This window comes from Lissotriton vulgaris, chromosome 10 (assembly GCF_964263255.1).
Source record: "Lissotriton vulgaris chromosome 10, aLisVul1.2, whole genome shotgun sequence".
NCBI lineage: Eukaryota > Metazoa > Chordata > Amphibia > Caudata > Salamandridae > Lissotriton > Lissotriton vulgaris.
The window spans coordinates 668,343,274-668,366,215 of NC_141698.1; the positions used below are offsets into that span (position 1 = coordinate 668,343,274).

Here is a 22,942-nt window from a genome sequence, read left to right on the forward strand (position 1 = left end):
AGATATGAAAATACACACACTTCCATCTCAAATACACACCTTTTAATTTTGGTATACTTCTATGATTTAAACAAGCAAACGCTTCCAATTTAGTAGGCTGTGCTTCACACAGGAGAGCTACTTACAGGTAAATGGAGAGCTACCCTTATTTGAGAAGCCGGGCCTAGAAGATTTCACTCGCCAAAATATGTCAGGGGGAAAAGTAAGTGTGTGCACAACTCTAAAATATGAAACCCAGTGCAAACAGGGGTTTGGCAGGAATGACACTTAGCTCCAGAATTTGGAACTTCTAAAAATGTAGAGGTTTTCAAAACTCTCTTAATTATTAACCTAGAAAGTCATTGAATCCTAATATGATGATCACCGGCTTTGGTTAGAGGGAACAAAGCTTTCACTTCAGTGGCGTAACGATAATTGAGGGGGACCCCTGCAGAGTACGTGGAGCGGCCCCCTCCGGACTCTATCAGGAGCTCTCCGGAGCTCTCTGGTTGAAGTGCTGTGCTGAGGGGCCCCCTGGAGCTTGGGACCCCCGCACTGCGGGGCCTGTGTTACTCGCCTGTTTTACTTAATGGGAGAAAAAGCAAAATTGCTTTTTTCCCCCTGAAGTACACTTGGCTATACGAAATTACCTGGGTAATTTTCTTTTTTTAGGTCCCAGATAGGGGATATTTACCTTTTAAAAACTCAGAAAATCCTTATAGGGTGTTGTTTAAATAATTCCTTAGAGGAACGTTTGTGGAAGAACAAAAGGTTGAGGTGCCTGCAAAATTCGTCAGTGAAACATCTACACCAAAGATTTACCAAACTGAAAAGAATCAAATGTACTTCATAACCTTCAAAAGAGTCATTATTATTTTTATCAAAAAGTTTAGCCGCTTTCTGTTAAATTTGAATTAAAATATTAGCATATTATAATAGAACAGGCCTCTTAACTATTTGAAGATGAATTGTACAAATATCTGGGGAAACCTACTGAATCGAGATTTGCTTATACATTTTCTATAGTACACTTTTTCTTTTTACACAAGTTCCTAACAAATGAAAGTCCTGAGGAAATTAATTATTTCAGATGCTTTAGTGATTAATGACCCATTTTAGTCCATAATATCACACATTAGCATCCTAAACTCTACGTCTTCAATTCTGTAACTTGACATTTTATATACATATATATATTACCTACCTTGTTGTGAATTCTGCTGCTTTCATAATTGTCATTTATGTTTATTTTTGTAAGACCAATGTCCAATGTTTTCACTCTGATTTAAAACTATTGAAATCCTTCTTTAAGCCACTGAAATGTGCTTGGCTGAGCTTTCTGCTTCCTTGACGAATATGGCAATGATATGTATCTTGAGTAGGAGGATAAAGTGTCCCAAATTGTACAAAGATTAAACACAAAACTAATGTTATCAGTCTTATATGCTGGTTTCAACCTCAGCCATCACATATCTAGCATATAGACAAAAAGTGGTAGAGTCGCTGTTCCATATGCTCTAATTCACTGTGAAATAAACTACGGCACAATCAAAAATATGTTACTATGCCCATCTATCCAATGTTCTGGGCTAGAGTACTAAATTCAAATGATCAATTCTTGAGTACCAATGTTGTGGTGGTGACAAGAAAGTAAAATTACATCCGAACGGCTTAGGAAGATTCCAAGTGTTATGGAGTCCATACACTTTGATCAACTAGTAAACATTTTTTAGTCTATCTGATTATTGTTTGTATTTAAGCTGCTGCGCCATGACTGTGGGTCAAGGATCAAGCAGGCCTCCTCTCGCCAACATCGATGCTTTCCCATAAGTGTTTTTTTTTTTTTAGTAACTTCATTAACTTTTCTCTCTTGTGTGACATTTGGAATTATGCATATTTACCAAAATAGTGGTGGAGTTCTTAATGACTATAATCGCTATGAAAATTCCAACTGTCAATCAAGTGTAGTTTTGACATTCTATTAAGTGAGATTCTGAACCGTCTCTCTGTCTCGAGAAAAATAGCTTTAAATATATCCCAACTTTTTGGAGATTTACTGCATCTTCAGTGAGTATATTTCCTATATGAATCTGCAATGAAGATAGTTTCCCTCCACATGTGTCTATATTTATTTTTTGAAACTGGGTTATCGAACTGGTGTAATGCTCCATGAGATCAATGTAGCTAAATTCATCCATGTTCCATTATGGGATTTCATAGTCTGGTCAATAAAGTCAAGCCAAATGAACATATTAAAACTGATGAAGATGTTCCAGAAGGAGGAAAATCGAAGGATAAATACAACAGAGCAATTAACTGCTGCCCTATAAAAAAATGCTAACCAAAAAGTGAAATAAAGTAGCACATGTATTTCTAAAAGACATCTAATTAAAGATACGCAACTAATACATCAAGCTGAACTGAGAGTAGGCTAATCCCACTAATTCATAGATGGAACACTACATTGACAAGCAAGAGAGAGACAGAGAAAAATACCCTGTGTTCCTCATTTTGTTTTACTGGTATTATTACTTTTGCATTATTACCAGGGCATTGTCTGTATGGGCTTTAGGCATGTGCAGGCAAGCCAGTGCCTTTCTTCTGACCGTGACAGAATGGTCCAGTGTTTAAAATACTACACCTTTACAGTATTTTAATTTACATAAAAAAGCACAGACAATGCTAGTGGTACAAAGTAGATCTTTTAGAGTATGTGGTCAAGTGATGTCAAAAGGTGAACACAAGCCTTGGACTGATGGGGCCTGTATCTCAATCCCAAGATGTATAAGGTTTAGAAAGTTACTGACTCCTATGACAGTGCTTTTGCATAGGCGTTTTAAGCAAACTGGGATACTCATCATGCTAAGACCAGCAAAGGGCATGTCCGTGCCAGTAGAGATAAAATACTTAAGACGGTGTAGGTGGGTTTCAGAGAGTCGATACTCAAGGCCTTAGGCAATCCTGGTATGCCAGGAGCTTTCGGAAATAAATACTTTCAACCTGGCTCAGGAATCAGCTTTTAAACAGGCAACCTTTTGCAGCCAGACCTTTGGTGGACTTAAGGTTCACCTATAAAAAAGCAGAATGGTAAAAGAAAAAGCTAAGATGTGACGGTTGTGCCCAGGTGTGGGTAACGCTCTCAGTTTTCCCAAGCTTCACACTAATGAAGAGGCCCAAATAGGCCAAAGCTGGACTACGATTGTTTGTGTTCCCATTCTAGTGGTTGGGGGAGGGTGTGTGGGCTCACACAACAATTCAGGATGGACTGGTCCTAGGGGGAACTGGGTCAGTACCGACTTGCATAAGGCAGGTCTCGTTCTAGAGTGGCATGGTTATCCAAGAAACGGTGTACTTAGGTACAGCCTGAGCAATCACCAGTGGCTGGGAAAAATTGAAGAACTCCCTCCATCAATATGTTGCTTTGCTGTATTCATACAGACTGGACAATCAGCGAAACGTGCAAGTAAAGACCTGCAATAGGCATAATTCACAATATGTCAATTTGCAATGTTAAGTGGAAGATCTTTAAACAACATTTTATTATCAATTTCAAATTCTTCTTGCAGAAACTAGTACTCTCCTCCAAAAAAGTCTTAGGACCCGTGATCTTCTGCGGGAGACCATCCTTCTTTGGATCTGATTTCCATGCCTATGGAAATGTGGCCACCTCAGCAGAGCTGGTCAGCATTTTCTTAACTAAAGACTTTTCTACCAATAACTGCACACATATTTGTGGTTGAGGAATGGGTTTTTAACACAGCCTGGTCTTGGTTTCATTGTGGACTTCCCAAAATGATATTGATGGGATATGTAGTAAATTTTAAAGGATGAAATTACAGAGTTTGGCACTAAAGACAGGTCAATGCCGAACACCAAATCCATACAGGACTTAGTCCAGAAAGGCTAATTTAACTTGTTGAGTTGTTCTAGGGAATGGGATTAGTTCAACGAGGCAGAGATTTGACCAGTACAGGGCATAGTGACTTGTCACTTTTCACATGGTGGCAAATCATACTACTTATCCCTAATTAATTAGTCTATTTTTCTTTGAAATATATTCTGATGCGAAAACGTCATAGATGGCCTGATTCCAGATATGCCCTCAAGAAATGTTGGGTTACTCCCATTCTAAAAAATTGTAATCTGAAATCAACCATTCATGCTAGCAGGTGTCCCGCCACTAACATTGAATGCTTGAAGAAAATCTTAAATTTCTCAGCTGCAATAATTTGTTTACAGTCAAAAGGACCTCTTTCGTGATTTCCTTGTAATACCCCATTAAGATGGTACATTTCATGAGAAACCAAGGACGTTAGACTGAGAAGTGGGTCCATTCATTCTTCAATAACGAAATTGCTGGTATCCAAAATAACACTATCGCAGCTTTCTCACTGGTTCTAAAGGGTAAACATTGCTTACAACGATGTTTACACATTGCATTCCAATGTTACATCGCATGCCATTACAATGCAAGCCGTTACAACAACCTGCTGTTGGGGGCATAAGGTGTTGGATTTTAAAGCCAACTCCTTCCCTACTGTTGCACAGGATGAAGTTGGAATAGTAAATCATACTATTCCAACATCCAGCGCCCCCTACAGCAAGTCGTTGTAATGGCTTGCGTTGTAATGTTCTGTGATATAACAACACAGTTGTTGTAATGACCACGTTGTAATGGCATGCGTTCTAAACGCATGCAGTTTAAAGTGGCATATTTGTTCTAAAGGGATCATCATTTCTATTCTTGCTTTTAACACATATAACATCCTATTAGCATTCAGTAATTATGTTCATTTCTATGCCAAAAAGACAACATTCCCTTGATTTTTACTACAGACCTTTATTCCGCCTAGATAAGTAATATCTTATGCAAAGCAAAAACAAGGGCAAAGGCAGGCTGGGCGAGTCTAAATAATACTAAAATAGGGCTTCTCCTACCAAACTCAATTAAATTTAAATAAACACAATACCCTTCTCCAAAAGACTTTTTTTAAAAATATGTACAGACTATTTATGAAACCTTCTTTCACTTTAATTCTTTTTACTTGTTCACCAACATTACATTTACCTAAATTATTTAACACGGTGTAGAACTTTGAAAATCAAACCTTGACTTTTCCTCTAGACCAAATGGGACAGGGAGAAATGTTACGCTGACTTCGAGAATGAAGTTGAAGGCCACATCAAAAGCCACTGGAAAAAAACTAAACTTTTTCATCGCGCAATTGTGGTGCGAGATTAGTGCTTTCTTAAAATAGTTCTTCTATTTTCATCCAAAGCCATTTTTGCTCGTTTTGCGTTGGTGGGAAGCTCTTTATTTTTGGGCGAAACACTAATGTCAAGTTCTGAGGTTGAAGGCCTGTATTTGCACGCAGTGCACTGTCAACTTAACTGGTAATGAGTGGCACACTGGCCGCCAGTCATTAGAGTAATAGTTTTAAAAGATATGCAATGGCATAGTCAAAAGCTCTGACGTTTATAAGACGAAGAGTTTAGGAACAATTGGAATATTTTATGTGCTTTCCCCCCAAGCTGTCCTAGAAAGAAAATACCTAGGTGAAGCAACATTTTGGGTCTGAACAATATGGAATTTGGTAGTAGGTCCCAATTCCTGAACAGAGTGCGTCAGCATACTCAAGTTGAAGCGTCAAAAAATATATTAGCAAGCCAATAATGCCTCTATAGAGCGCGAAAGACCCACTGAGAACTACCTGATAACAACGTCAAAAGAAACACCAAGTGCCAGATGTATCAAGCAAAATTGTGATCGCAAACTGTGAAATTTGCAGAATTTCAACGTTTGCGATAGACCTTTATAATGTAATTTTCTCTATATGGCTGCCATATTTCTGAGTCCTGAGCTCCACAAGCGCAAAGGAATGAGTAACTATTCAGCAAAATAATGCAAATATGCAAGAGATAAGAGTGATAACTCAGGAAATTATAGAGAGTGCACATGGAAGATGGGCAAGAGCACAATGACTAAGCCTGACTGTAGAATGAGTGAGAGACCACCACGGTAATAGTGTTCAGGCGACAAGAGCGAGCACACATTATGAGGAAAACAGCTTGCATATGTGGAATGGGAGAGTGACACCACCTACACTGGGATTGAGACCACACAGGAAATTGCTTAATTGAACAGAAAGCGTAACAGATTAGAAGAGAAGTTACAAAAGTGTGTGTCGGAAATGAGGGCCATTGCGAAGCTAATATCTTTGGTACACAAAAGCCCCGGGTGGTTTACAATCAGTACAACTATTATGTGCCTGTCTCCTCAATTAGTCGATGAACATAACAATTCCCGGCTCAATTAAAGTGAGGACACTTAATGAAGGAAAAAGCAATTTTCGGCTATTACCAGTTGACAGTATGTTGGCGATAAGGTTATTTGAACCCATCCCCCATCTCACCCAACACATACAGTGGAAGAAGCCAACTGTCTATCTATGCCATGTCCCTGATTCATGCTCTCAGTGGATTTTTAACACAGGCAAGAATAGTTAATGTTTCCAAGCAGTCTGACTGACAGAGCCACTCTGAGCCTTCAACACAGAATGTTGCATTTAGTCCCATCCAATGAATACTTTTGTATGTGAAATAATACTGGGTAGTTCCTATCAATATGATGAATGATACATTTAGATTGTGGACCACTCCATGAGATGTTTTATTCTGTGTATGCTGCATACTTGTTCATAGCACTTTACTAACATTCAGGAAGGTATTATAGTGGGACACGTACTGTGCTTAATGTGTGCTGGTGGTTCCAGACCGTGGAAACCAACAAGGACTTTGGTGACTGGGACAAATGTTACAGCATCAGACTTTGCTGCCATTCTCTGTCTTGCCCTGGGTCAAAGAATAAAAGAGGGAGGTTGAGATAGATAAGAAAAGAGTGAAAGAAGAACGCAGCAATGAAAAGGAACATGTGAGGGTGAGATAAAGAGACAGGAAGTGGAGGGTGTTTGAAGAACGGAATGAGTGGAAATCAAGACCAGCCAGCCTTGGCATTCATCAGCACTGACCGCGATCTCCTAAGAAAAGCATTGACCCCTGCACATGCACACAACTACCCCTCTATATATGTTTATATGCATATAAATAAATGCATATACATTTTATAAAATACTAAGCACTGCTCACTACAGGAGCTCTGTGCTCTTCAAAGATCCATCCTCTCTTGGAAGCAGACTGTTTTAGCAGGATTGCTTTTGACATATTAACTATGTATTTGAGAAAGATAGGAACCCTACAAGAAATTCTATTGGGCAACAGTTATACGTCAGTCCATGCCTGTGTGATCCTAACTAATTGCTGTGAATATAACCTATCAAATAATGTATCGGAAATATTTTACTGCACAAAAGTAGCCCTACAGCGACTCAGAAGGTACTCCTGATAATATACTATATGCTCACAGAAACAAACCATGATGTATTTTTCTAGGACAGTAAATCTTTTACCTAAGTGGCACTAGCATTAAAGTCATACAGATCAGCTTATCGAACAAAGGTCCACAAGGGAAGGAGCTATACCAGATGTCCAGGATAAGCGCTCACTATGTAAATGATTGCCACTTCGATTTTTTTGCATATTTGTCTCATCAGGATACAGTAAAAATAAAATTGTAAATTGATACTTGTATAGCGCACTACTCACCCGCAAGGGTCTCAAGGCGCTTGTACGAATACCGCTGTGAAACCCATCCTGGCTGTCCCTGTGAGGCGTCCACTCCTGGGCACCTTCAAGGTTGAGGCCAGGCATCCTTAGCGTTGTGGGGGCCGTTGTGGAGATTAAGCAAGCTATTGCCCAGAGTTGCAGAGTGGGACTCCATGATTAGAATAGGCACCGAGGCGAGAATTATCAGGTCTGTGGAATTTTGAGCCCAAGACCCGCCGAGGCGGTGAATTGAACCCTGGTCCCAGGCCAGACCTCTGCATCAGGGTCTGCCGCTCTAATCATTGAGCCACACTTCTCAGTAAAACTGAGACAGGGCCTTCAGACTTCCTGAACCAGGTTTGGACCAATCACATGAAGTCTGGAGAAGTGAAGTGAAAGTCTGTTGCAAGAAAGAAATAAGTCAGCACTGACCGCATTAAAGCTCACCAACTGCTGCTGTCCCTGTGCTACCGCGGGCCTGATCCAGCCGCCACAGTTTTCACAGGTTACCTTGCGTGGGAAGGCTTCCTTTGAGGCAAAAAAGAAGGATGACACATACCTTCCATGCAGTTGTGAAAACAAAGACAGAAGGAGATGACATATGGATAAAACCAACAGGGGGCTGAGCAACTGTTTTGAGAGTAGCTTAGACAACAAAAGCAGAAGGCGAAAGCCACCAGCAGGAGAGAAGCAAACACGAGACAAGTGGGCTAGAGAGCGTTGATGAATGGCAAGACGGAGGGAGTTGCAGGAGTGAAGACTAGAATGCTTACAAAATCGAAGGGGATGTTTCTAAGAGGTCTGGTTAAGAGAAGTACACATTACCTGATCTACTATTTGCAGCCCCGCTGTGTGAACCTACGTTCCTAGAGTTAATTTCATTTTTCAGTGCAGAACTCTGTGTGATCCAAACAAGTCTACCGGCTCCTCTAAAATTAAAGGATACATTAAAAAAATTGTAAAAGTATTTTGTTAGGGATTCTTTAATTCAGGAAAGAATGTGGAATCGAGTTCATTAAGGCTGTCATCTCCACCTACCGAAGTATTCTTTAGGAACAAATTTTACTTGTTTTGACCCCTCAAATAAACTATGTAAACTGCACTCCATATCAGAGGCCTTGTCTTGGAGTGCATGCATGTAGCTCTAAAGCGACCCTCTTTTTAGAGGGTCAGATTCTCATTTCCCCTAATTTGTCATAAAAAAGATTCGTTTCCAGCTGTTACTCCCCAAAATATTCCTCATGATCAACACAGTCCCCAAAAAAGATGCAGGTTAGACCAACCTCTGCGAGGACAGGCATTACAATGAGGACCAGTTGTGAGCAGTGTATGCCCATGTGCCATTCCCTTTCCCAAAAATAGTTGAAGTGCCTGTCAGTGGGGCAAATTAAAGTGACAATATCACAAATAATGGATTAGCCCAACATTCGAACTATTTATGCACATTCCTCAGGAATGAATATGCACATTTTAAAAATCCTGCACAACAACAGTCACCTGCTTAACACTTATTGCCACTGTATTTGAAAGGTATGGGAAACACTGAGGGTTGCGTAAGTGAAAATGGTTAAAAGAAAAGATCGAGTTTGTACCCAAGAGCAATTCGGAAGGGCCACTACTGATCTATAACAATTAATTCTGACAGTAAACATAAACAACACGGAGATACCGCTTTTCTTTATATATAAAAAAAAGTACTCTGGAATGGATAGTATTTGGATATTCCTCATTGAAATTACAGTCCTGGATGGTTACTATGCTATAGTTATCTAAATCCGGAGCACAAAAAAAGAAATAAAAGCTCACAAAGGATCAATTTGGTTATGTATATAAATTAATAGAGGCAACTGCCTTGATTTATTAAACATTAGAATTTAAATTACTTAAAGAAAATCGACTCATGAGCAACATTACATAGGATATATTGATATACAATTGGTGAAAAATGTTGCAAAGGGTGAAGAAAACTAAGTATAAAAGTATTTAAATTGTTTTATACTTTACAAAATGATGCAACATAAAATCTTTGAAAGTTCGATTTTTAAGGCGGACTTTGTTTTGTTTTAAGTCCAATATCTTTTGCTTGGAGAAAGCACATGGGCAGCCTCCCCGAGGCTTAATTTGTATTGGCATTAATTGTTTTTACTTTTAGGTTTAGATTTTCTCGCCACTGCAAAGCAGGGATAATTAATCTTTTCATGAGAAACTTCCAGCAAAGTTTATTTTTAATTTACCCCAGGTCATACATTATGCTAGTTGCGCTCGAAACTACAGACCAACTTTGGCCAGTAAAAGAATAACAGATGTCGGTCATTTGCTTGAATGCAGGCCAGTTTCAGAAGTCTGTCCATGAGTGCTTGAGAGATCACCAAAGAGTACTTTACAAAGTTATTTGATTAAGTTAAATGTTACTTAATCTGGCCAACTTTCAGAAACCTTACCAAGAGTGCACACGCGGCAGATCATGATGAACAAGAGACGATATCCGAAGTACAATTTCCTGTGTGATGAAATATCCGGGGAAAACATGTACAAGATTGCTTTGAACTATGTCATAAGTTTATTATAGCCTTATAGCCTGCTGTGGTGATGCTATACGGGTTATTAAATGCCCTAAACCAGAGTTATATGCCTGAGCTGCAGGTGAGGGCCTATATTGAGAAACAGGGGCTTTAACTACCTGTATTGGCCAAGGCAGAAGGGCAATAAGGTTATTACAACATAGCACACCCATTTAGGGTAGAATGTTCTATATTAAAAAGGGAGAAAAAGAAAGACAAGTATTGGAATGTTGGAGCAGAAAGCTTATACCCGCCATTAAAAGCCCAGAGTGTAGGGATGCAAAGACTTGCTCCTTACTTTTAGAATCCAGAATGAAGTGTAAATTGCCCTGATCCCACCAGCCGAGCACTGAAGGACTTTTTTTTGCAACATATAGTTTGCAGTGTGACATCCTATATTTAAATTTGAATGTTAAAAACCTGAAACAAGGTAATCCATTTTTTTCCCCCTGTAACATTCTGGACTCTAGCAAATGTTCCCCTATTTTGTTTACAGACGTCTCTTTCCAAACCTTCTAATCGACAATGGTGTAGGGTGAACCTGATTCGGCAAAAATGCTTATCCGGCAACTCCAACAATTGTCATCCTACACGCATCAATTGTCTTGCACAACTCATCATTTATATTTTTCAGCTTTTCTATTACATCCATAACCATATTAAGTCTGTCACTATCAGAATCCTGATCTGATTCATTCCTTTTGGCATCCCCAGACTACTCATACACGCACTTTACAAATTTCTTCCTTTTACATACTTTCGCAAAGTAAACCTTGATTCTGCAATTACTACACTTCTGGTTTAGTGCATGACAACTTTTGCTGTAAGCAAAGTATTCTCTGTTATCGCATCTATAACACCTGCTCTTGTATTTTTCTCTAGGTTTGTCCCTGCTTCGCTCAGGTGATAGAGTTCACTTTTCGACACCCTAATTACCTATTGCTGATGTATGAGTTAGCATCATATGGCTAACTGATGACGTTCGTATATGCACTTATACTGAATTATTCCACTTGCTCCTTACGTATATTCAAATGTATGTGTGACCATATTAGTTTCTTAGCTTAGCCTGTGTGCCACCATTTTGTGTAACCCTCTGTGCCTGCGGACCCTGCTCGCTCATATGCCCCTCCCGCAGGAATACAGAAATGTACTAAGACAGCAGTTTTCATTTCTTAGCTTGCTGTGGCCGAAACTAACAAGTCTCTTTATCAGTAATGTTCTCATGCCCAGACACGCCGAAGCCTAGCTCCATGGCCTTGAGTAGAGATAATAATGTATCCCTCGCAGGTGCAGATGCCTGCTCTATGAGAGCATTGTTCCATGGTCTGGGGCTCGGTAACTTTCCACAAGGGGCGTACCCCTCGTTACTGTATTGCATTATAATGTATTGCTGTGATGCAGAGAGTCAGTCCTCTCATTCGCACTCCTAGGAGTGAGGTCGGACAGGGCCCTCTCATATGAGTGTTGTTTGGCCTAATAAAGACTTTTGTTTATTCTTCTCCACTGTCCGGCTGACTTCCTATATAGCGACTATAGGTGAGTGCGGTAAGTCACTCGGGTGGATTTGAGCCACGCTTATCAGATGGCGCCCGAATAGGGACCCCGCGATAAGGATCTTTCTCACCCGTAAGTGGGTAGCAGAAGACCGGGGACCCGCTGGTCGGCACGGTGGGCCCGGGTACCCATCTGATGCCGAGCTTGGTTCTCGCAGCGCTGCCCCATCCTGCTGATCGGGAGAGGTCCCGGTTCGGATCTTACGCCGGGGTCCAGAAGGCGGAACTTGAAGCTGACCGTGTTGGTCCTGGCAGCCGAAGGTGGAGAACGGTAGAGGTCGGTGCCGCCTACGGAGGGTGAGTGGTCCACCTGTGATTGTTGCAGGAACGGGAGTGTTCCGGGAGACTAGAGTGCCTCCAATGGTTTGAGGAGCCGGTGTGCTCCTGGGGCTAGTGTGCTCCGGGGAACTCAGAGTGCGAGCAGGCGCTCTGACAGACTTGACGAGGTTGGGGGAATATCTAGATATATTGTTTGTAGTGATCCGACCGGGTGGTACTGTGGTGAAGACGTGGCTCATTGTGGGCAGACTCCGGTACTCACCCTGAACTCCTAGTGTGGTGGTTCAGTGGAGGTGGGATCTGGGTTTCCCGTGGTAAAGTGCGCAGTGATCCATAGTGCCGCACGGGTGGCGGATCTGTTCCCCGTCCTCAGAACAGTTAGCGTACTGTTCGGTCTGCGGTAGAGTCCAGGTTCCCCAGGACTTGGTCGACGGGCCTTGTCCCATTTGGTAACACGTGTTTGGAGATATTGTATATGTGTATGCGTGGTTTTCTGATGTATGTCTATATGTGCGAGTGAACGAGCTCGAGTTTGTGATTCAAGGTAACGTAGCCTGTGGAAAGGTCTTACTTTTACATCGAAGTAAAGATGCCGTGTTTTAGCAAGTTACGATGTTTTGGATGTTGTTGTCGACCCTCAGATACTAGGCTGGCTAAAAGCCAACCTGCCCCTCCTGAGGGCACTCCAAGCTTTGATATGTATGTCAAGCATGGATTGCCCCCGATCTTGTTTGGTACTTTATGGCATCGGTACACTGCTGATAATGTGGATTTGCAATGGCCTTTGACGGGTTCTTTTGAGGAAGAAAAATTGGATTATTTACAGGATAAATTGTTTGCTAGGCGTAGCCGACAGAGCATGTTTGATTCCCTGAGATTGTGGCAGAAAGAAGCTCGGAAGCGTAAGATGAGAGAAGAGAAAGAGGCTTATAAAAAGTCCACTCAGACTATGGCGCAGAAGGCGAGAGAACACACTAAGAATGAGAATGAGCAGCGTTTGGAGCGCGCAGACAGGCTCTGCAGGTTGAAAGAAAATAAGAGTTATGTAGTGCGCGAAGACGACCCAGATGAGATGGAAGACATTTTGAACACCCGACCCCCTCCCCCTTATGCCCCACAGCCCTTGTATCCCTCCTTGCCAGTTTCGGCCCCTAGTAGTGAAGTTCCGGGTCCTTCAACCAGTGTTCCCCAACAATCTTCGCCCTCGACACCCCTCGTTTCCCTACTCCAGACCACCTCACCTGCACCCTCCCAATTTTCTTTGGCACTCCCTAGTGTTTCAGCCAGTACCACCCCCAGTCAGGAGATGCTAACGCCGAGTCGAGGCGCAGGTAGCGGATTACTCTCGCAGGTACGAAAGTTGCTTACGCGTTCTACGGTTGGTTTAGATGAAAAGAGTATGGTGGCCAACCAGGCATGTCAGTGGGCCAGGAACAATATTTATTCGTTTGAGGATATTTGGTCCACTATGAAAGATTTTGAGCCTTTGATGCAGCAGCACGCTATGTGGCATATGTCCAATGTATTGATACCGCTATGGGAGCAGGGGTATGGAGGTGTGGCTCCGGCGGTTTTACGAGACATACAGGCTGGAGCATATAGAACGAACACAGGGGTGAAAGAAGTGATGAGTAGTCTGCGTGCACTATTGCAATATAGGAATGAATTACCCTCTGCCGGCACACCCCATTTCCCAGGTCTCCACCCAATGCGCGAGGTGCACCCTATTTTTCACCCCGAGGTCCCCGAGTTGCTAGACCCAGTAACGAAGGCTGTTACTAGGAACAGGATCGATGCACATTTCCAGGAGCAATGGGTGTATACGCCATGGAAGAGAAGTGAGGTATTGTCATTGAAGGCCCAGCTACCGGATTCTAGAAAGAACCCGACTGCGTATTACAAAGAGCTTACGGAAGCGGCGTCTTCTACTGTGATGACGTTGGCTGATGTTGAATTGTTTTTCGGGCTTTTGGTCCCGGTTGATGTGTGGCGGCAAGTGAAAGGTACGGATCATACGGAGGAGCTGGGAGGTACATGGCAGGAGTTGCAGGATTGGGACAAGGAGCGTAAGCCAGGAGAGAAGCCGAAGGCTGAAATATTAGCTTTGCCAGGGCGCATAATAAAGTATATGCACTCTCTCATTCCCCCGAAAAAGGTAGATTGGGACAAGTTGACGGCTTGTAAGCAGAAAAAGGATGAAGCGGTCTCGGATTTCTTTACGAGGTTTGAGGAGACGTTTATGGATTACAGTGGACAGGATGTGTCACAAGATGGCGGATTGCGGCTTTTTGTTAATAGGTTTGTTACGAACTTATTGCCTGAAATATCCACTAGATTGCAAGCGTCGGAGAGTACGTGGACAACGTCCTCTCCTTCGGGTATCCTCAGTATGGCACAGTATTATGAACACAGGGAAAATGAAAGTAAGGACAAACAGGAAAAGAAGGCTAAGGATTTGAAGACGAGAGTTTTGTTACAGCAAGTGGCTAGAGGAAGGGGAAGAGGTGCAGCGCCGAGTCGTGGGGGAGGTTTTGGGAGAGGTGAAAGTAGGGAGAGGCCGGGACCGAATCAGTGTGCGAAATGTAAGCAGGAAGGGCATTGGTGGCGGGATTGCCCACTGCTTCAGTCGGGCACCGGTCCCGGACGAGGAAGAGGACGTGGTGGTGGTGATTTTGGGAGACAGGCTGCACGGTCAGAAGGTGGCGGGAGACCGGGAGGAAATTACTTTGACAATGGTGCAGACAGACAGCAGTCGCAAAGGGGTGGAGGCCAGTATTATAACGATGATTACTCAGTGGACGATTTGACAGGGTTTTCCCACAACTAGGACAGCGTAGGACAGAGCATGGGACCAGTACTTATGGAAGTTGATCAGAGGGGACCTTATGTCGAAGCTGACTTATTGGGGTCTCAACAAAAATTTCTAGTGGATACGGGTGCAATGAAAAGTTCTGTGGCTCGTTCTCGGGTCCCAGGGGCGGCTCTGTCTGGCAAGAATAACATCTCTGTGGGTTTCGCAGGAACTCCGGTGATTAGCCCCATTTCTAAACCTCTCACGTTGACGATTGGCCCTTTTACTGTTGATTCACCGTTTCTATTGACATCCAATTGTGGGGAAAATTTGTTGGGCCTAGATTTATTAAAAAGGTTGCACGCCACCATCTATTGTTCTCCAGACGGCGTGTACCTTACTTTGGGCCCGAACGTTGCCCGCCCATTCCAGTGTTTTTCGAAAGACGATCCATTACCACCTGAATTCCAAGGCATACCCGACAGCTTGTGGGCTGTCAATGATACAGATGTAGGTAAAATGGATATTGCTCCGGTGACAATAAAAGTGAAGGTGGGAGCGAAATTGCCCCGAGTTCCGCAGTACAGGATTCCTAGGGAGGGGGAGAAGGCCCTGTTACAAATAATACAAGATTTAATACGGTCTGGTGTAGTGGAAGAGACTGATTCGAACATATGCAACAGCCCTATTTTACCTATCCTCAAAAGACGGTCACCTGAGGCTACTGATAATACCCCTGATGTTTATAGATTTGTGATTGATTTGCGACATGTAAATAGGGTGGTGGAGCCACAGTACCCGGTGGTCTCGGACATTACAACAATATTGACAATGATCCCCCCTTCGGCTAAATATTTCTCTGTCCTAGATTTGAAAAATGCTTTCTTCAGTATACCAGTACATGAAGAGAGCAGGTATCTCTTCGGATTCTCATTGGCTGGCCGAAGCTTCCGCTTTAAAAGAATTCCTCAGGGGTACACTGAGAGTCCGAGCATCTATAGTCAAGCGTTGAAGGCACAATTGGATGAGCTGGAACTTCCACCTGGCAACGTCATGTTGCAGTATGTGGATGATATCCTAATAGCACCGGATGACGAACAGGGTTGTCGGGATGCTACTGTGAAATTACTCCATCATTTGGCTACGAGAGGACATAAAGTGTCCCTTCCAAAATTTCAATACTGTCGAACGGAGGTCACCTACCTCGGTCACCTCCTTTCGAAAGTGGGGAGGAGATTGACGCCAGAGCGCATAAAGGCGATCACTAACATGCAGGTACCTAACACGCAGCGAGAGGTGCGCGCGTTCTTGGGCATAACATCGTATTGTCGTCAGTGGATACCTAACTATGCGTTACTAACAAAACCCCTATTGTATCTGACTACCAAAGAAGTGCGCGAGCCCCTACCCTGGGCCCCTGCATGTCAAGAAGCGTTTGAGTCACTAAAAACGTCTGTGTGTTCTGCGCCAGTTCTTGGGACACCTGATTACCAGAAGCCTTTTGTTCTTTAGGGCATGAGGCGGAAGGTTGCGCGTTGTCTGTCTTAACTCAGTGTTTTGGGGGGAAGCAGAGACTCGTACTGGGATCAAACCTCACAGTAATGGTACCGCATACTGTGGACATTTTGCTGAACAGGACACAGATGCAGCACTTAACTAGTGCTCGTCTTACGGGTTACGAGATGACTCTTTTTGCACCCCATGTCACGATCAAAAGGTGTGCTACACTGAATCCCGCCACCTTGTTACCTATCCCTACAGACACAGATACAAAAGACGATGACATACATGACTGTTTGTACAGGACTGAAGAAGAGACAAAGGGGAGGGTGGATCTGACAGACAGGCCCTTGGATGAACCAGATGGGGAGTTGTATGTGGATGGGTCCTGTTTTAAATTACCAGACGGTACATCGACAGCAGCATATGCAATAACAACATTACAGACGGTGGTGGAGACTTCTAGGATACCTTACAATTCTGCCCAGGCTGCGGAGATTATTGCCTTACTGAGAGCATGTGAATTGAGTGAGGGGTTGGATGTGAACATTTATACTGACAGCCAATACGCCTTTGGCGTGGCTCATAATTATGGGCGACTTTGGGCAGAACGGGGATTTATGACTTCTCACGGACAACGCATACAACATGGTCCACTGATATTACGACTGCTAACGGCACTGACACTACCCAAAAGATTGGCTGTGATAAAATGTAGCGCACACAAGACGATAGTGGATGATGTGGGAAGAGGCAATGCTTTTGCTGATGAGACAGCAAAGGAAACTGCTAGAGAAAAATTACCACGGATGTTTGTGGCAGGGCCAGCTAGATGGGTCCCAGATGTTCATATGTTCGCAGACACTGTACAGAGTGTCAAGAACATACAGGGAAAAGCGACAGACGAGGAATTGAGAGCATGGAAGGATGGGCAGGGACGACTGGATGCGGATGAATGTTGGACAGATGCGACAGACAAGAGACGATGGTTGCTACCGAATGCGTATGTTCTTCCAGTAGTGACGATGGCGCATGGGCCTGCCCATGTGAGCGCCAAGGGCATCTGTAAGCTGTTAGACCCGGTGTGGAGTAATAAAAACATCTCTAAAATGGCCACTAATTTGGTTCGTCAGTGCATGGTGTGTTTGAGACACAATCCTGGAAAAGGTACTCCTGTCCCAACTGGAAATTTTGCACCCCCTTCTTTCCCTTTCGAGGTGATCCAGATGGATTACATCGAAATGGAAAGGGTCAATAACTTGAAGTACGTCCTTGTAGTCGTATGTGCCTTTAGTAGGTGGGTGGAGGCGTACGCTACGAAAGATTGCACAGCCATTTCTACTGCAAAAATGTTGATAAAAGAGTATTTCTCCCGTTTCGGATTACCTAGGGTGATCTGGAGTGATAATGGTACGTCCTTTAATGCTGAATTAGTGAAACAAATATGTAAAGGTTTGCACATTTCCCAGAAATTCCACTCAGCCTTACATCCCCAGGCAGCAGGACTGGTGGAGCGGTTTAACGGCACGCTCAAGCTAAAGATGGCCAAAATATGTGAGAGTACAGGTCTCCGTTGGCCAGACGCACTTCCCTTAGCTTTGCTTTCAACGAGAGTCACTGTAAATGCAAAAATGGGCGTCTCCCCCCACGAAGTGGTATTCGGCCGTCCGGCCAATATTTGGGGAGTGCCCAGGCCTAAATGTTTTTCTGAAGTGCCATATCCTTTGTTGACAGATTATCTGTATGCTTTGACTAAAGATCTCCGTTCTATCCATCAGCAGGTAGCAGACACTCTGAAGCCGTTGCCGGAGGGGCCTGGACATTCCATCCACCCAGGGGACTGGGTTGTGGTGCGAAGATATCAGCGGAAGTCTTGCTTGGAGCCAAGGTGGTCAGAGCCGCGCCAGGTGCTCCTCACCACGCGCACAGCACTTCGGATCGACGGCAGGAAGGCGTGGACTCACGCCTCACATGTGAAGAGAGTCCCGCTCCCGTTGCCCTATGACAAATGGGTACAGGATGGCATCGCTGGCGAAGAGCATGAGTCTATACCGAGGTATGCTCCTTTCTCGGATGCTTCACTGATTGGAGAAGAGCGTAGCGGAATAGAGAATTCAGTGAGCTCTACCACTCCCCTTGCTACTAGTGAAGAGACATCAGAAAGTCCAGCGTCTGCCACAGATACACCTGTTTTGTTCGCTGATCCCGAAGTGCCAGGGAGCACTCGCTACAATTTGAGGCCCCGAAAAAGAAATAACAAGTAACAGTGCTGAAAATGATGGACTAGACACCGGAAGAAGGGCTTAGTGGATTTTCTGAATAAGAAGATTTAGTGGTAGGGATGGACTTATAAGAGCCCTGGTGTTTAGCCGAAGATTGTGTTCTTTGAGACTATAGAGTGGTGCGGGGCCCGAATTAAGTGCTTCCCTTGTTTCCAAATTGTTGAACAGCATCGTTGGAACAAGGTATGGACGGTAAAAGCCTGCCTGTGAGGCTTTGAAGGACACAGGGAGAAGATCCCTTTTTAAGGGTTGAAGAACCCCTCTGGCCGGTTGAGGATTGTCTGGGACTATTTTTCTAGTAGTAGTGTGATTTTTCTTGATTTTTTGATATTTTTGACAGATTATTCAGAATGTATCCCTTTGGGCGTCCCATTCCTGATGAGGAGCAGCCTTTTGCGGCTCCTCCGAGACCTGTGCCTGATTCCCCCTGGTTGGCCCTTCCCCGAAAAGGAAAGATAGTGGTCATCGTCATTGTTCTGATTGCTTTTATAGTGACTCTTGGAATATTATTTTTCCTGGATAAGGCTTACCCTGTTCATGTGTTTGCACCCACACCCACTGCTGTTCCTGAACACAATATGATTACTGTTGATTATGGTGAAAGAATGTTGCGGAAAAATTACAGAGATAATGTTTTTATTAAGACTTTGCATCATGCACACGCCACTACCAACATGACAGATTGCTGGGTTTGTGGGCTTTTGCCTTCTGCTGCCTATAAGAAAGATAGATTCCTTGCTCTCCCTTTGACACCGGTAAATAGTTGTGTGGGGTGGTATACTCTTATAGGTCTCGTTAAATATTTCCAACAGCCAGATTCTCTGACTCCCCGACTGCAGAATAGGGGGTGGACAATGACAATGCGAGTACGCCCTCTGCCTCCATCTTCTCTCGGGCGAATATATACTGATGGACGTTTTGACCAGACTTTTGTAGAGACGTGTGAGAAAAGGCTGGGTCGATTTCTGATACCAAATGATACTGACAGACTTAGGGATAGTTTCCTGAAATTGAATGCCACTCTGTCTTACAGACACCCTCCAAAGAGTAACGACAGTTCTAAGTCCCTGATACCCCTGGCTGTGGTGGGTCCTTCTCCATTTTTCTGTATGGAGGGAAGGGGTCCCATACAAGTTGGTAATAGCTCTTGTAATGTGACTGCTTCAATACGCCTGCCTCTTAGCCCCTCTTTGATTGCCCCACCCAGTATCTATTTCATCTGCGGCGATAATGGATACTTATGGTTGCCTGAGGGTTGGGGTGGGGTGTGCTACCTAGCCTACATGATTCCCCCTGTGTATGTGGCTCCCTCTGATCACCACAAAACACATCGTCGATTCCCCAGTCCTCAGGAGCAGCCGCTAGAGCAGCGCAAAAGGAGGGAACTTCAGGTAGATGACGTTGATCAGACGGACACCTCGTACCAGCAATGGACTGATTTTTCTAAGGGTTTGCTACCTTTCTGGGGTCCGATATTTAACAGTAGAGCTATTAGACGACTGTCTAGGGTAATGGAAAAGGTGGTTCTAACTGAGGCTGACATTACGACTAACATATCTGTTGAGATTCAGGCTATGAGATTATTCACGATCCAGAACAGGATGGTGCTTGACGTCATACTAGCTGATAGGGGCGGGGCCTGTCGCGTCATCGGGACGTCTTGCTGTGTTAATATACCTGACTCAGCCCCGACTGTTAACTTGGCTGTACAAAAATTGCATAGATTAGCGACTGAACTGCATCAGGATAACGGGACATGGTCCCTACAGGGGTGGCTTTGGGGTGCCTTCTCTTCCTGGGGTTGGAAAATATTGATGGGTCTGGTTGGTGTGGTGAGTGTAATTCTAACATGCTGCCTTTGCATATACTGCCTCCCTCCATGTTGTTCGATGTGTGCCGCGAAAAAGAAGTTACCCCGAAAAAGAAGTTACCTGGTCAATATACTACTTCTATGATTACTGAAATTCCTGCTGATGCAAGTTGGTTGATGTTCATTGCAGAAGATGTTCTAGATTAAAGAAATAAAGTCCTGCCCCTAGTATGGATGTCGGCACTACCTTTTGGCAAATAAATGAGGCCATAGTTAGCCAATGATGCTAAAAGGAGGGTCTGATAGAGTTCACTTTTCGACACCCTAATTACCTATTGCTGATGTATGAGTTAGCATCATATGGCTAACTGATGACGTTCGTATATGCACTTATACTGAATTATTCCACTTGCTCCTTACGTATATTCAAATGTATGTGTGACCATATTAGTTTCTTAGCTTAGCCTGTGTGCCACCATTTTGTGTAACCCTCTGTGCCTGCGGACCCTGCTCGCTCATATGCCCCTCCCGCAGGAATACAGAAATGTACTAAGACAGCAGTTTTCATTTCTTAGCTTGCTGTGGCCGAAACTAACAAGTCTCTTTATCAGTAATGTTCTCATGCCCAGAGACGCCGAAGCCTAGCTCCATGGCCTTGAGTAGAGATAATAATGTATCCCTCGCAGGTGCAGATGCCTGCTCTATGAGAGCATTGTTCCATGGTCTGGGGCTCGGTAACTTTCCACAAGGGGCGTACCCCTCGTTACTGTATTGCATTATAATGTATTGCTGTGATGCAGAGAGTCAGTCCTCTCGTTCGCACTCCTAGGAGTGAGGTCGGACAGGGCCCTCTCATATGAGTGTTGTTTGGCCTAATAAAGACTTTTGTTTATTCTTCTCCACTGTCCGGCTGACTTCCTATATAGCGACTATAGGTGAGTGCGGTAAGTCACTCGGGTGGATTTGAGCCACGCTTATCACAGGATAAGCTTGGGACTATCCCTTTTGAAAATCCTGTTACTGAAATGGTGTCTTTCGCTTCTTGTTTCAATGCCACCGCCATCTCTCCCTCATTATTTTTGCTTTCTGTACTATTGCTAATATGGTCTCAAGTGACGAGTCTCCATGTATCGAAATTCTCTCTTGTATTGCGGGATTGCAAGCATGCACTACGACCTGATCCCTAATGAGGCCTTCTTGCAGGATACCAAATTTGCAAACAGCAGCTCATTTTTGTAGTTCTGCAACATACTTGTCTACTGTTTCTATTTTGGTCTGCTTGCGTTTAAAGAATGTGTATCTAGTGAGGCCCACACACACACGCTTTAGGAGCAAAATGTTTATTTCATTTCTCGACAGCAGCTAAAAAGACATTAATATCACCCACAACAGGTATTTTTGATAATCTGGGGTACATGTTTAATCCCATGTGCCCAAAGAATGCAGTAAAAGTCTTTTGCTCTGCTGAAATTTCCTCACATTCATTTATGGCAGCAATGTAATTTATAAAACAATCCTTCTTTTTACCCCATCTCAAGGGAGGCTCAGAACCCGATGCCCAGATAGGTTGAGGCGGGCGGATGCTGAAATTCTGGGCACTCATTATTTTTTAATAAAATGGGCTAGTTCAGTGAAAGTTACAATGTCCATTGTTCACTATTAAATGCTGTGACCGATCTTCATAAACATTTACGTCTGCGCATGTTTACATAAATCCATGTGCTGCGGCTGTAAGAATCCTCTTCTTCACCTATACAATCACCCGACATCTGTCACTCCCAAGTAATTTGTGCGACATTGCAAAACTGATACAAATGCCAAAACAAAATGGCGACCACGTGGTGTCACACACAGTGACCTTGTAACAGCACGGTGATATGGTAGCTGGTACTTGAGCATTGTAGAAGCTTGAGACATCAGATCGTGGCCATGAAACATCGGAAGGGGCTCGTCAGCAGGTACGTGAGGTTGGCTCGCAACTAAGCAGCTTCAGCATAGGCTTGCGCAGCTGCAACGATAATGCTACAGTCACAGTAACGGTGGGCCAACAAGCGGCGCGTGCCTTAACTTGCCTCCACCTTAAAAATGTACAGTGTGACTTATGATGCTCTTCTAATTCCATAACAGGATCCAATTGTTTCCAACAAGATGCCACACAGACCCTTTTCTTCGGTGGCTCTAGCATTCCTGTGTTCTTATTTATTAGAAAGGTTCTTCAACACGAATTAGTCTACCACTGAACTTTGAATAGCTTGTCGTAAAAAATTGTAGAGATGCCTTCAACACAAAATACTTAGGTAACACTTTATTTCCAAAGTACAGAGCCTCATCAATACCATCCTTACAGCTCTGTAGCCGCCCAACTGTCCCCCTTAGAACTTCCCTTACATCATTAGAATTCGAACATTAAAGAACAATATAATACATACCACGAGAATACAACACTGAGTCACTTCAGGGCTTTCAAAAGAGCTCCCAAAATCTAGTGATCTAATTATTGAAATTCCCCAATAGCCATTGCT

The 22,942-nt window shown here is 43.6% G+C and overlaps 1 protein-coding gene across 4 annotated transcripts in view; it reads right to left on the minus strand.

The window, feature by feature from the left end:
• ESYT2 (extended synaptotagmin 2) overlaps positions 1-22,942 on the minus strand; it is a 556,590-nt gene that overhangs the window by 359,361 nt on the left and 174,287 nt on the right. The gene's annotated exons all lie outside the window — the stretch shown is intronic.